At 45.7% G+C, this 15,531-nt stretch overlaps 1 protein-coding gene across 1 annotated transcript in view; it reads right to left on the minus strand.

Annotated features, from left to right (window-relative positions):
• The window catches only part of TNFRSF21 (TNF receptor superfamily member 21), a 66,737-nt gene that overhangs the window by 50,277 nt on the left and 929 nt on the right, over window positions 1-15,531 (minus strand). The window lies entirely within an intron of this gene.

Below are 15,531 nucleotides of genomic sequence, written 5' to 3' on the forward strand. Positions count from 1 at the left end.
CCAGCAAAGTGACTCAGTTATAAATATATATACATCCTTTTCCATATTCCTTTCCAGTATGGTTTATCACAGGATATTGAATACAGTTCCCTGTGCTACGCAGTAAGACTTTGTTGTTTATCCATCCCCTCATTCCTGTTTTTCCTATACGACTACCTTCATTTTGTAGTTACACATTCATCTGCTTAGTGTGTCTTCCCCTCTGGACCACAAGCTCCATGAGGATAAGAATAGACTCTGTTACATTCTGATGCTCTCCAAGTCCTTGAGGACAGTACCCAATGTGTGGTATAACTGGCAAGGGTTTGTTGGCTCAGTGAATGAATGGCTTTGCAGACCATAAGTAATTAGAAGCAGCAAAGTAAAGGGTGAGGATGGAAGACGTTGCTGGGCATGAGCACGGATATAAAGGCAAGTGAGAGAAAACCAAAATGCCTCCACCACGTAGCCATCATCACTCAAGAGATAAAGCAGGCTGGCACCTTTCGGTGGAAAGGCAAATAGTTAGTTTTGCCTCCAAAGCCCCTGAGGATATCACTCTGTTTTAACAGAACCAAAACTGGCTTATGAGAATTATGCTCTGTGTGGTGCTTAAGATGACGAGCAAATGTAATGAAGAATTTAAAATATCTCCCCTTCATTTCATAAAAAGATTACACTAACTTGGTGCTTGGAATTATAAGCAGTGTAATGATATTATTCTGCAAAGTCACCTATGTCCCATCTTAGTTACAACTTTAGTTATTTGAAAAATTTCATGTACTTAGGACACTGATTTCACCACCAATCATGGTTAAATGAGCAAATATCAGTGTACCACCCCAAACTGTACAGGATATGGGAGCACTATAAATACTTATGAAGTGATTAAAAGGGAAAACCCCAGACAAAGCAAATTTCAAAGGAGGGAAGAGGCAGCTCTAAAATGACCAGCTATAAAGGCCTCCACACTCACCTTGGTGATACACATCACACCTGTCCTGTTATATCACTTCTACTCTAGGGCACAGAGATGGACCCAAGAAGCACCAGGTGTGCTGATACATGTCAGAATACTGATGCCTATTTCTCTTTAATAATTCTTATCCCATGACGTCGTCCTTCAAACAAATGGGGAAAATATTCCAGGCAGTTTATAAGTACAACGTGTTTATGTCATTCTTGTTCCCTATCAAATTCCAATCACTTTTCATGGAAAATGAGTAAACTCAAGACAGTGATAAACTTTTGTCTATTCATAAGGGATCAGCAGGAAGAGCACTTGTGAGTTTGCTATAGAAAATTGTTCAATGCTGCCTAAAACTAGTACATGAAAAGGAATCTCCGCTACTGTGGATACGATAACAAAGAAAAGGGAACCAAGTTATTCCTGAGATGGTGACTATAAGACATACTAATAGATGCTCAAACAGCAAAAGCCAGGCAGGGTAGAAACACCCCCAGAAGTTCTGACCATTTTATTTTCAGCGTCACATTAAATTTGTAATCGCAAGACACTGACCACTGGGAATTCTCTAGACTTGAAGAAAGAAAAAGAATGTACAAAGAGAAAGGCACCAGGGATAAAGCTTCTACAAAGCACAGACAGACCTGTTCTCAGTTGTGTTATATAAATTTGGTTGGCTCTGGCACTGCCTACTATCCTCTCTGATATAAAAAAGCCTTCTGTTGCTAGGGTAAAAGCAGGGACTGCTGTTAAAGCTGGCAAATCTAGAGAATGCTGAGGCTAGAATGTGCTGACAACAGGACCGGAAGGAGGCAAGCTCAGGGGACACAGGGGAAAAGGGAAAAAAATTGGGCAAGACTGAACTAACCCAGATGCTGTCTTCCCTGGACTACAATGCAGATGGGTGTATACTCAGCCTTCAGGCCTTGGACCACAGAAACGCATCTCCCTCCATCCATCACGATGGCTAGTTCTATAGGCTAAGACCCCACCTACGTGGAGAAGCCAACTTATAAATAAGACAGGTAAAGGTGTAGGGGAAACATGCCTCTGGGCTCACTAAGAATTTATAGAATCCTCATATAAACCAAGGCAAAACTAACACCACCAGCCAGGCCAGCAACTCCAGACTGAAAGTATAAACAAAACCTAATTTAGCCTGAAGCATCTGAGCAAGCCCAGCTCTACCAGATCCTGATTTGGAGCTGGGGGGGAGGGGGGGAGGGGGAGGGGGAGGGTATGGAAGTGGTTTGACCTGTGTCTCCATTTCCTCATTAACATAATGGAGATTATAATAACACAATTAAATAATTTTAATAATAATGCAATAAAAATAATACATAGGATAACAATCCTAGGGTTGTTTTCACAATTAATTGTTACTACACATAAAGCAGGTAGAACACGCATGACCCAAGGAAGCTCTCCATGGATGTTAGTTATTTTAATCATCACTCCTTCTACTATCATTTTACTGTAGTTTAGCTTCAGTCCCTTGGGATTAGACAACTTTTTAAAACACCCCAATTAAAACACAAATATCCAATAGAAAACAAACTAGTGGTTACCAGTGGAAAGAGGGAAGGGGGAGAAGCAATATGGGGATGGGGGAAAAAGGGTTACTACAGGATTATATGAATACAAATCACGTGTATGAAACTTTTGAAAATTGTAAAGCACGACAGAATTTAAAGAACCTTTCACTCAATAAAGAAATAAATAAATAAATAATACCTGTTTTTTTTACAACACTACCTAAAGAATAAACGTGTAGCCTCCTTTTTATTAAAAAACAAAACAAAACACGGGAGTTCCCTGGAGGTCCAGTGGTTAGGACTACATGCTTTCACTGCAGAGGGCACGGGTTCCATCATCCCTAGGTGGGGAACTAAGATCCCACAAACCGTGAGATACGGCCAAAAAAAAAAAAAAAAACACGAAAATATCCGATTCTTGATAAGTGGGCCAAAGACGCTAGATTAAAAAAAAAACAAAAAACACTGTAATCCTAAAACACACCCTACTAGGCTAGGAGCCCACACAGAACAAAACATGCAGACTGCATGGCAAGGAGGTAAAGGACAAGCAAGGACCAACTGGCGTTTCCAAACAGATTTAGAAGATAAACTTACTATACAGCAAATGAGAAAACACATGAGGAGAAAGGATTTGTTACTGCTAGGTACACTGGAGACAAAGGGAGACGAAGTTAACTCAGCACTTTCCAGAGTGAAATTCCCTGAACTTGTCCCACAAGATGTTCACGATTCTAGGGTCTACAACACCAGTGAAAAAACTCCGGCTTTTACATTTTCAATAGTTGGGGAAAAAATATCAAAAGAAGAATAAAATTTTGTGACACATGAAAAAAATCATTTGAAATTCAAATTTCAGTGTCCACAAATCAAGTTTACTTGGAACCCAGCCACACCCATTTTTCTGGGCATTGCCTAGGTCCAGCTTTCATAGTACAGAGGCAGAGTTGAGTAGTTTCCACAGAGATCACAGGGTCTACATGGCCGAAAACACTATCTAGCTCTTTATAGATAAAGTTCACCAACCCCTGGTCTAAAAGTTTAGGAAATGCTCCTGATTGGAGCCCTGTCTTGCAGAGGCACAATTAATGGCAGCCTGATGATGGCTCCAGGATGCCCAGCAGGAGGGCTGCAGAAAATGGTGAAACTTATTTGACCATGAAATCCTTTACTCACACTAGGAGTATGAACATTCTGCAGAACACACTGATGTAGTTCTCACCACCAACATGATGCTGAATTCCAGAAAGGTTAATAAACCCAACATTAAAAAGATCAAATATATGGGCTTCCCTGGTGGCGCAGTGGTTGGGAGTCCGCCTGCCGATGCAGGGGACACAGGTTCGTGACCCGGTCCGGGGGGAATCCCACATGCCGCGGAGTGGCTGCGCCCCGTGGGCCATGGCCGCTGGGCCTGAGCGTCCGGAGCCTGTGCTCCGCGGCGGGAGAGGCCGCGGCAGTGAGAGGCTCCCCGCCCGCCAAAAAAAAAAAAAAAAAAAAAAAAAAAAGGATCAAATATAAAATTTAAAGTAATAGCAATAGTTGATTTAGCCCATCTGTAAGGAGATCGATGTCTAAGAATAAAGACGCAGATGTAGAGAATGGGCTTGACACGGGGAGGGAGTGAGAGAGTGGCATGGATATATATACACTACCAAATGTAAAATAGGTAGCTAGTGGGAAGCAACCGCATAGCACAGGGAGATCAGCTCGGTGCTTTGTGACCACCGAAAGGGGTGGGATAGGGAGGGTGGAAGGGAGACGCAAGAGGGAGGGGATATGGGGATATACGTATATGATAGCTGATTCACTTTGTTATACAGTAGAAACTAACACAATATTGTAAGGCAATTATACTCCAATAAAGATGTTAAAAAACAAAAGAGATCAATGTCTGACTGTGAAAACAAAAATCAACAACAAAAAAGAAGATACTCTCAGACACAAAAGAAGATATTCTCATTTTCTGATACTCTCAGAAAATAGGTTTAAGAAATTAACCTAGGGAAATCCCTGGCAGTCCAGTGGTTAGGACTCCACGCTTTCAATGCCGTGGCCCGGGGTTCAATCCCTGGTCAGGGAACTAAGATCCTGCAAGCCGCTCGGCACGGCTGGAAAAAAAAAAGAAAGAAAGAAAAAAAAGACATTAACAGAAATGTTTGCATTACGAAATATAAAAACATTAAAAGTAGACTGGAAAAATATATGCCACATATAGCTAATAAAAGCTTATAACTGAAAATGTAAAGAATTAATGCAAAGGAGGTTAACACAAATTCCACTCAATAGTTACGACAGAATAATTACAAGGGAAATTATCCCATGGATAAATTGATGATATCCCTAGCAACTACTGAAATGTAAATTTGCACAACCAAGGACCTTTAGATGTCTATATTAAAGCAGCATAAATAAATTAAAATGAGAAACTTCAACGTTGGCAGGCTTGTGGGGTAGAAGGTACATTTATAGGTTGCCGGTGATGTTCTTAATGAATTTAGTCTTTCTAAAGACAATCTGGCAACATGCAGCACGAGCCATAAAATGGTTCATTCATTTCTTGCAACCCAGCGATTCCACTTTGGGGAATACACTTCAAATGCACCTCACTTTTGGGAACAACCCAAAAGGGAAATGAGCAGCTCGTCTGTACAGAGACAACTCTATTACTGCTGCTCGCTTGCAGTAGGAAAACAATGACAGTAACCTAAGTGTCCAACAACAGGGGGATGACTCAACACACTGCCAACCAGAGAAGAGGTGGGTTTAAAAACTGGCGGGCATGAAGATTGCACTGACATAAATCACAGCACCTCAAACTCACATCCAAACTTTGGGTGCCCCAATCCCACCCACTCCTTCCCCAGCCTCCCCTTCAAAGGAATCTGACCATGAAAGACTAAACTCAAGAAGCAGAGACTCATGGGATTTCCCTGGAGGTCCAGTGGTTAGGATTTCAAGCTTCCACTGCAGGGGGCACAGTTTCAACACCTGTGCCCCCCGGGGAACTAAGATGCCACAAGCCACACGGTGCCAGGGAGCCAGGCTTGATGACTGCTTTCTTTTCACTGCACCTGCCCGCTCGTATTTCACCATCAGGAAATTCTCTTCAAACTCTTGCAAATCTAACTGGTAACCCCCCATCTTCACTGCCACCGCCCCAGAACCATCATCTCTCCCCTGAACTACGGCAAAAGGTTCCAACTGGCCTCCTGCATCTACGTTTCTCCTTTCCAACCCATTTTCCACAGAACTGCCAGAGTGACCTATTAAAAAAAAAAATGTAATTAAAGCCGTATTATAACCCTGCTTCCCACTGTACTCTGAGTGATATCCTGACATATTCGTATCTTTAAAGATCTTGTACAGTCTGGCCTCTGCCCACCTCAGTCCATGCTCCCTCTGCCTCTATTCGCTGAGCGCCAACCACAATGGCCTTCTTTCCAGTCTCTGAACATGTGGGCCCCTTCCTACCTCTGGGCCCTTACACGTGCTGTTCCCTCTTACTGGAATATTCACCCTTCTGCTCTTTCAGAAGATTAGTCCTTAAATATCAACCCTTCTGTCTTCCCTGATAAACTATAAACTACAAGAGGGAGGACCCATTAATAGCCTTTTACTATCACATACCCAGAGTCTAGCAATGCCTGATGTTTAAGAGATGCACCATAAATATTTATTAAATGAGTGAAAAATATATCCCTGTAAGATCACAGAAAAATAGCTACATAAAGAAACGCAGAGCACAAGCACGTACATATTAGTTTTAACTGTACATGAATGGTTGTGTAACATCCAAGAATAAGAATGAATTGGGAAGGGGCTTCCCTGGCGGTCCAGTGGTTAGGACTCCGTACTTTCACTGCCGAGGGACCAGGTTCAATCCCGGGCCCAGGTTCAATCCCTGGTCACAGAACTAAGATCCCACAAGCGGTGCAACATGGCTAAAAAAAATAATAATAATAAATAAAATGTTCCTTGTTAGTAACTCAAATACCCTTGAGATGTAGCTCAAAGTATTGAGCTCTCACTACCCTCTAACTTGTCTAGAATGAATGAACAGTTAGTTTACAGCAAAATCCTTCTGGAATTCATTCAACAATCATTTATTGCTTAACTACTATGTGTCAGGGCATTGAGCCAGAAACACAAAGATGGATAGCACATTGTCTGTCGTCAGTAAGAAGCTGAAATGGAGTAACGCTGGCCCTGAGCATTCCATATGGGGAGGGAAGCATACCCAGATCTTGTCTGATTTGGTATTTCTCCTGGACCGGGTACACAAGATTTCAACCAAAGAGAGAAGAGCCATGGACGTCCAGAAGTAAAGGAAGAACAAGGAGTGACTAACGACCATTAGATTATTCTGGGAAACTGTCACCATTTGCCTTTGAGTACTTACTTCTCCCCCTTCCCAGCCTCTTGCCTCTATTAACCCTGGTTATGCTGAACTGGCCATACCTAAGTTCATATCAGATTATGGTCTTGTCTCTAAAGGATTCTTTGGGAAACCAGAATGCCAACCTCTTTCCTGGAACCAGTGATAACATTTCTTCTCACCTTATGCCTTTCTTTAGTCTACTCAGCACCTACAATCTATGAAAACCTTGCTTAGGAGAGCGCTACAAGCGTGATAAACCACACACAAACACATCACATACAAGACCATGCAAATCATGGAGCCCAACCAGTTTCTAAGAGACCTGAAATGAAAAGTTAACAAAGAAAATACTAATAACAGATGAGGCAAACCCATGCACTGATCCTATACAAATAATCAGGCTGGCAGCAAAGAAAAAAACCCCAAGAGGTCCTCAAGTTCTCAGGATGAGTTGAAACTGCCATGCTAAGCAGAACCCATGTCATACTGTTACTCACTAAGCAAATATTTTCCAAAATGACCCAAGGAGCAAAGCGTCTATTCCCTATTTATAACATTTCAATTTGCAGGAGTATCTTTCCATCTTAACCATGGCACCATTCCTTGTCAGAATCACACCATAGGAAAATGCTTGCCAATGGCTGCATGCCCTCCCCTTTCAATACACACACACACACACAGGTTGCTTTTACTTTATAATCAGGCTTTTGGCTAAACTTCCAAATGCCATCGTGGAGCAGAAATGCTCACCCAGTGGAAAGAGAACGTTCGACTCTCAGGTAAAAGCATTCCTTTAACGGGAAACAAAATTCCAGTAAATTAAGGTTACTTGTGCCCTACCCACATCTTGGCAGAAAGAGCAGTGTGTAGGAAGCCAGGTCGGCCTAGATCTGAATTCTCTCTCTGGCAGTTGACAATTGCTTGGCCCTAACTTCTCCTAAGCCTCATTTCCTACAAAATGGGACTAATGCTACTACCCCATGGACTTGAAGGTTTTATTGAGATCATTTGTAGAAGGTATTCAACACAATGTCAATGGTACAAGCTCAATAAATAGAAGCTTAACAATACCAACATCGATGATTCATATTAAGAGCCATTAATATTCCTTCCCTCTGGGCTGTCAGGGCCAAAGCCCTCTTAAAGCCACCACTGCTCATTTGATTCCAGAACCCACGAACTCACTCCTTTCATTTCTCCTAAATCCATTCAACTCAGGCTCCTTCTCCCAAAACAGATTAGCAAATGGCTCCAAGAACTAGAGCCACCAAGCAGTCCTGGTGGCCAAAGAGCAAACGGAAAATTATATTGGGACTTCCCTGGTGGTGCAGTGGCTAAGAATCCGCCTGTCAATGCTGGGGACACAGGTTTGAGCCCTGGTCCGGGAAAACCCCACATGCCTCGGAGCAACTAAGCCCGTGTGCCACAACGACTGAGCCTACGCTCCAGAGTCCATGAGCCACAACCACTGAGCCCACGTGCCCCAACTACTGAAGCCCATGCGCCTAGAGCCCGTGCTTCGCAAGAAGAGAAGGCACCGCGATGAGAAGCCCGCGTGCTGCAACGAAAAGTAGCCCCCGCTCGCCACAACTAGAGAAAGCCCACGCACAGCAACGAAGACCCAACGCAGCCAAAAATAAATAAATAAAATAAAATAAAATAATATCAAGATAAGCTCATGAGCCTTGCTGTGACTTCGTTTATGAAGCCCCCTCTTTTTTATTTTTATTTTTTTAACTTTTTGGCCTGCAGGATCTTAGTTCCCTGACCAGGGATCAAATCCGCGCCCCCTGCAATGGAAGTGCAGAGTCTTAACCACTGTCCCAGAAGTCCCAGAAGCCCTGTCTTTTTTAAATTTGGTTTTGTTTTTTTCTTTTAGAATGAAGCCTTGGACAAAATTTTCAGATATTCTCAAGAGAAGATGGGGCTATAGCACGCTGCCCTGACTCCCTACCCATGCCCTGCCCAGTCCCACCCCTGCTTGAGGACCCCTTGAGCACAGCTTTCCCACCACTGCAAGCATCCATCATCTCCAAGGCCGGGGTGCTAACATGTGGAAAAACTCCAGAGAGCCAGAATCCAGAAGAATGGACCATTCCTGGAGGCCTTCAGCAGCTCTTAGGAAGACTGAGATCACCACTGCTTTCAAGCAACGGCCTAAACATCCGTGAGCGCCAGGTTTCTACCGCTCTCGTGAGCGTTCAGCGGACACTTAAACATCTGCCAGGTTCCTCCCTACCTATAATCTCTGCCTGGCTCCTCTCCTCTTGGACTCAGGCTGGAAGTGGGAGGTGGTAGAGTAGCCAGGTGGCAGCACACAAGCCAATTTAGGATGCCTGTTTCCTTTTTGGTATTTGACAAATACAAACACTGGGGCAAGGCCAGTATTTATTCACGATCTCACCCCGCCCCTAAAGAATCGAAGCTCAGCAGCTGCTATCCCAGCAACAGTAATGCCCAGTGTCCCGCTAACGCTAAATGGGGATTCAATTTGGGGACCGGGTTAACTCCTATTACGGCTTCTGTTTTCATTCTGTCAAACAGACATAGCTGCGCCTAATGCTCCAGACTGCATCCACTCCAAACGGTCGTCGGGCACATGCCCAAAGGCGATGAGAGACTCTTGTCACCGAAGAGAAGCACCTGAGTTTTCCAGGAAGTTGCCGGGTGACCTGGCATCACCGGAGTCTGCCAGGCCTGCTCGGGGGAAGAGAGCCAGCAGTGTTAGTGCTTACCGGAAAAAAAAAAGGCATGGCAGTTGACAGAAAGAAAAGTCACTCAATTCACACTGGCTCCTGAATAATCTGATGATGCATCTGACCATTTCCCATCACACACACACACACACACACACACACACACACACACGCACACACACACACAATTAATAAAGTTTACTTGAGCCAATTATAGTTTGAATGCTTTATAAAGGGCTGGCTGAGTACAAAACCAATTTGCGACTTCTCTACGGAATCTCCGGAGACGTTACCTCTCATCCTCACAGATGGAGTCAAGTGTAAGGTGAAATGTGATGTCTTCTGATCTACAAGCAGACTGAGCCCACGCACACTCACCCCATCCACCTGGAGAAAGGGGCCTTCTGCAAACAGTGCTGGAAAAGACAGCATTAACTGCGCTAACCACATCCAGCTTGAAAGACTCTGTTCAAATTTTGCCACACGAAAATATGTAATCTTTAGCCGGTTGGTGGACCTATGCCGATTCAGTCCCGGGTACGTCCTCAACTTAAGGTAACATGCATTCCATGACAAGGAATCGTTTCTTGCTGATTTGGTGCGCCTGTGTACTTTCTTTACATGGCAGGTTTGTTTATCTGTTTCGGACTGGGCCTGAGACAGATTCAGCCAGATGCCTTTAGAAACAGTTGAGATGAGAATTCAGATGAGAAAGCTCGATCCCATTCTATACATTTTGACAACAGGGATGGGAGATTCCCGGGGTACATGAGAAACCCTGCCTTCCGGGACAGGTCTGCATTCCCTACTCTTCTGAGTCATAAGTCACTTTCCCTACCAAGGCTAGTAGATATTATTCTGAGAGTAGGAAGACGTTTCTTCTTCTGACTTTCAGACTAAAAGCCAAAATTATTTCAAGTAGTTTAAAGATGTTAACATCGATCACATTTTGGGTATTACTTTTAGTACATTCATCCACTGATTCTTTCTGAACACGTGAAACCCAACCAGCACTATTGACAGCCATGTACGTTTATACACCATATAAATTGCATCTGAGGGGCTTCCCTGGTGGCGCAGTGGTTGAGAGTCCGCCTGCCAATGCAGGGTACATGGGTTCATGCCCCGGTCCGGGAAGATCCCACGTGCCGCGGAGCGGCTAGGCCCGTGAGCCATGGCCGCTGAGCCTGCGCGTCCTGAGCCTGTGCTCCGCAACGGGAGAGGCCACAACAGTGAGAGGCCCGCGTACCACAAAAAACAAAAACAAAAAAAAATTGCACCTGAGGGGCAAGATCCCAATCCTAATTCATCCCCGGGCTCCCACAGTGCCTCTCACAGTAAGCACTCAATGTAGGTTTGTCAACATGAAAAAATAATTTGCTTCCCCAAATCTAGGCTGTTTTTACCCCTCCAGTTTTCCCTTCCGGTTTTCACACTCTAGAATTGTGGAGTTCAAGTACATAAAAAAGAGAAAATCTTTTGGATATAACATCAGCTCTAATCTAAAGTTCTCTTCGAACTTGTCCCTAAGTCCACCCAGGACTTCAGCTCCAGCCAGCTACTCCACACCCACCTAGTCAAATAGCCAAAGTCAAATGCCAAGATACTAGATAATTAACTTTGATAAGCAAAGGTCAGGAGATGGCATTAAGCTAGACATCTAGTCTCAAAGACAGTGACAAACACCATACTTGGGACTTTCTAGACTAGCACAGCTGAAGGATCTTACAGCAACTGTCCTATCTGGAATTCATAATCTGTGCAGATGAGTGGTTTCTAAAATTTCAGACCTCATTTCCTTATCAATTACGGCTCCCTTCTTCTGACTGTCCCACTGCCAATATTCTATCTGTCCAGTCAAAGCAACTCCCTGAGGGCAAGAGACATCTTTGAGTATATTGTGTCATACTAGGCAAGCCCTTCTAGGGCATTCCTTAACACTGGCACAAACCTTGAAGTCTCATTTATCTGCTCTCCAGACTTTTGGCCTGAAACACGCAATATTGTTTTTTGGGTTTTTAAAAAATATATTTTATTTATTTATTTTTGGCTGCATTGGGTCTTCGTTGCTGTGCGCGGGCTCTCTCCAGCTGCGGCGAGCAGGGGCCACTCTTCGCTGAGGTGCGGGGGCCCCTCATCGCGGTGGCCTCTCCTGTTGCGGAGCATGGGCTCCAGGCGTGTGGGCTTCAGCAGCTGTGGCACACAGGCTCAGTAGTTGTGGCGCATGGGCTTAGTTGCTCCGTGGCATGTGGGATACTCCTGGACCAGGGCTCGAACCCGTGTCCCCTGCATTGGCAGGCGGATTCTCAACCACTGTGCCACCAGGGAAGCCCTGAAACACGCAATATTTTGCCTTTTAGTGTGTGGTTCACTTTCCAATATCACACAGACATCTCAACGCATCAGAAACAGGGGGCTTTCGGACTTCCCTGGTGGCACGGTGGTTAAGAATCCGCCTGCTAATGCTGGGGACATGGGTTCGAGCCCTGCTCCGGGAAGATCTCACATGCCACGGAGCAACTAAACCCGTGCGCCACAACTACTGAGCCTGTGCTCTAGAGCCCGCAAGCCACAACTACTGAAGCCCGCGAGCCTAGAGGCCGTGCTCCACAACAAGAGAAGCCTGAACACTGCAACAAAGAGTAGCCCCCACTCGCCGCAACTAGAGAAAGCCCACGCACAGCAACAAAGACCCAATGCAGCCAAAAATAAACTAATTAATTAATTAATTAAAAACAAAAAAGAAACAGGGACTTCCCTGGCGGTCCAGTGGTTAAGACTCCGTGCTTCGGGGCTTCCCTGGTGGCGCAGTGGTTGAGAGTCCGCCTGCCGATGCAGGGGACACAGGTTCGTGCCCCGGTCCAGGAAGATCCCACATGCCGCGGAGCGGCTGGGCCCGTGAGTCATGGCCGCTGGACTTGCGTGTCCGGAGCCTATGCTCCGCGACGGGAGAGGCCGCGGCCGTGAGTGGCCCGCGGACCCCCAAAAAAAAAAAAAAAAAAAAAAAAAAAGACTCCGTGCTTCTACTGCACAGGGTGTGGGTTCAATCCCTCACCAGGGAACTAAGATCCCACAAGCCACGTGGTGTGGCCAAAAAAAACCAACAACACCAAAAATAAACGCATCAGAAACAGAAGTGCTAGCAGCGAAAATACTTTCCTCCAGAGGCACTCGTGTAATTCTCATCAATGTCCTGCAACAAACCAAACCACCAGCCTCAACTCTCCCCCACTGAGCCTTCTCTCTTGTTACGTTTCATCATCATCGGGCAATTTGGAGTTGTGAAACCCACAGAGTGGCACAGGAGGGAGGCATGAAGTGGGAGAGGGAGTCAGGCTGTCCTGGGTGGCCCAGGACAATCAGTGAAGTTTCTGCAGCCTCCATTTCCCCAACTGTAAAATGGAAATCATCCAACCTGCTTCAGAGATGTTGGGAGTAAGAGAGATACTCTATAAAGCACTTGACACATACAATAATAATAATCATGTTATATATTTACATATTATATATTATATAAAGATTTTTTAAAGCTTATAGTAAGTTCTCTTTCAGTTAGCCTGTCATCACAAGAAAGAAATTGTCAAAAATCATGACAATAACAAACAGTCACCCAAAAAAGGAGATATTTGAAAGAAGAAGAGTGATGGAAAGCCATAATAAAAAGGCATTTTATTGGGTTTATTATATTATTATTTTTTTTTTTTTCTTGCGTTATGCGGGCCTCTCACTGTCGTGGCCTCTCCCATTTGCGGAGCACAGGCTCCGGATGCGCAGGCCCAGCGGCCATGGCTCACGGGCCCAGCCGCTCCGCAGCATGTGGGATCCTCCCGAAACGGGGCACGAACCCGCGTCTCCTGCATCGGCAGGCGGACTCTCAAGCACTGCGCCACCAGGGAAGCCCTGGGTTTATTATTTTTGAAGCTAATGGCAGTGAATGGGTAGGGCATTATCTCCCCACTGGCCCCGGTAGTGTTCTGAGCGTGATTCCGTGTCTACCTGAGCTCCAGTACCTGGAGTCTGTCATTTTCACATGGCCAAGAATCCCAGTGGGATAAAGAATCCTTATAACGATGTCATGGGGTCATAATTTTTTTTTTTTTTTGGCCATGACTTGCAGCATGCAAGATCTTAGTTCCCTGACCAGGGATTGAACCCGTGCCCCCTGTATTGGGAGCGTGGAGTCTTAACCACTAGACAGCCAGGGAAGTCCCATGAGATCATCATTTTATACACTAACAATGCCTGGGCTGAGGACTGGAGCTTGCAGAGCGGGAATGGGAAAAATAAAAGACATTGCCTCCCCACCCTGGTGACCCCTGGTCCGCCCTCTCAGTTCCCCTTCAGGACAGAGGGGTCAACTCTAGGCCATTCCATGAACTGAAGTGGAACCTTTCTATCATAATTAGCAGAAGAATAAGGACCCATTTTAGTTAATATCTCGAGATTGCTTCTGAACACGACTATAATTTTTTTTTTTTTTTTAAATACAGCCAAACTTACATTCTCAAGTCTTCAGCTGCAAATCCAGTGCACAATTTTTAGGTCAACTGGACTTAGTGATTTCGGGAAAGGAGCTGGGCTCTTTCTCCGGAGGTTAAAGCAAGCTGCACTTTGATCACATTCTGACCTTACTTTAAGCATCTCATGCAGAAATGGAAAATCAATGAAATATTGCACTGACTTAAGACTTAATCCAGAAATGGACTCTATGGGGAGCTTAATGATCAGATGTGTTGGAGGGATTGGACAGGCATGTAGTGGGGTGGCACACAGTGGGGTACAGTAGTAGATGTAAGGCTGACAAGGAGGCAGCTGAAGGATGGACCTACTTCATCTTAGGATCAATGTTCCCTGGGCCTTAGATGGGTTTCTCTCCACACCAAGACTGTCCAATCCAGGTTCCCTGCTTTAAGAGACCTTCCCCCTCTACCGCTCATCACCCACCACCCTTGAGTCAACGATAAAAATCTTGACTTTGCCATTTCTATAAAATGGGCAGAAAAGGGTCTTTGAAGGAAGACTGGGACTTGCCTCATTATAAATGCTAACAGCACCAAACTTTTCTTTAGTCTCTCTCTTCCCCTTTAAAACACACCCTCACACAGGGAACCAGAGTGTCTGTAGGATGAATTCCCAGGCCATAGCAACTGCAATGCCCTGGGATCTAAGAGATCTTGGCTGGCCAGGCATTAAGCCCTTTGCGAGAAGGAGACAGCAAGCCTGCCTTTCCCTGACAGAGCCCTGCCATGAAAATAGGCTCTTGTTTTTTGTTTTTGTTCGGCCTTTAACTAAGAATCTCCATCCTCCTTGAGGAGACAAAAAGATATGCACGGGAAGCTTATGGTGGCTCGGGTTTGATCTTAAGTCAACTTTCTTCCCCCTAACTCATCCCATGCCCCCCAACATTTGCAAAGAAGGGGAAGGGTTCTGGGGAAGTTGGGGATAAGTTTTGGGTCAAAGGTGCTTTCAGGCTCTGACCAGATAAGTGACAGAGAGGACTACCTACAGGGCACGCCCTGGAGCTGAATGCAGACCGAGTACCCAAGGAGGAAGCTGCCTCACCCTGCAGGCTCACCTGCCCGGCCACAGGTAAGCGAGCGACAGGAAAGACTGGAGAAAATTCAGCTTCCTTTATGGAGAGCTCTCTCCCCCTCCCCCGACTCAAGTGCCAACGCGCTGGCTGCCTGGCTGCGAGCCGGCGCTTTGGAGGCGCCTGAGAGCGGGTCTCAGGGTTCTTCTTTGGGTGTGCAGAAACCGGGACCCACCCAGCCAAAGCGGAGAGATGGGGGGAGGGGGCGAGGCGCCCGCGCCGAACGCCAGGCGCGGATGCAAGCGGCGGTCTCCGGGGCCGGCGCGCACAGGTCCCGCGCTCTCCCACTGCGGTAGCATCCCGACATGACACTGCAGCTGCAACAAAGCGGCGGCCGCCGCCAGCCTCGGCGCCCACCCCGCGGCCCCAGCCCCCCCCCACGC

The sequence above is a fragment of the Lipotes vexillifer genome, unplaced genomic scaffold, assembly GCF_000442215.2.
Source record: "Lipotes vexillifer unplaced genomic scaffold, Lipotes_vexillifer_v1.1 scaffold147, whole genome shotgun sequence".
NCBI lineage: Eukaryota > Metazoa > Chordata > Mammalia > Artiodactyla > Lipotidae > Lipotes > Lipotes vexillifer.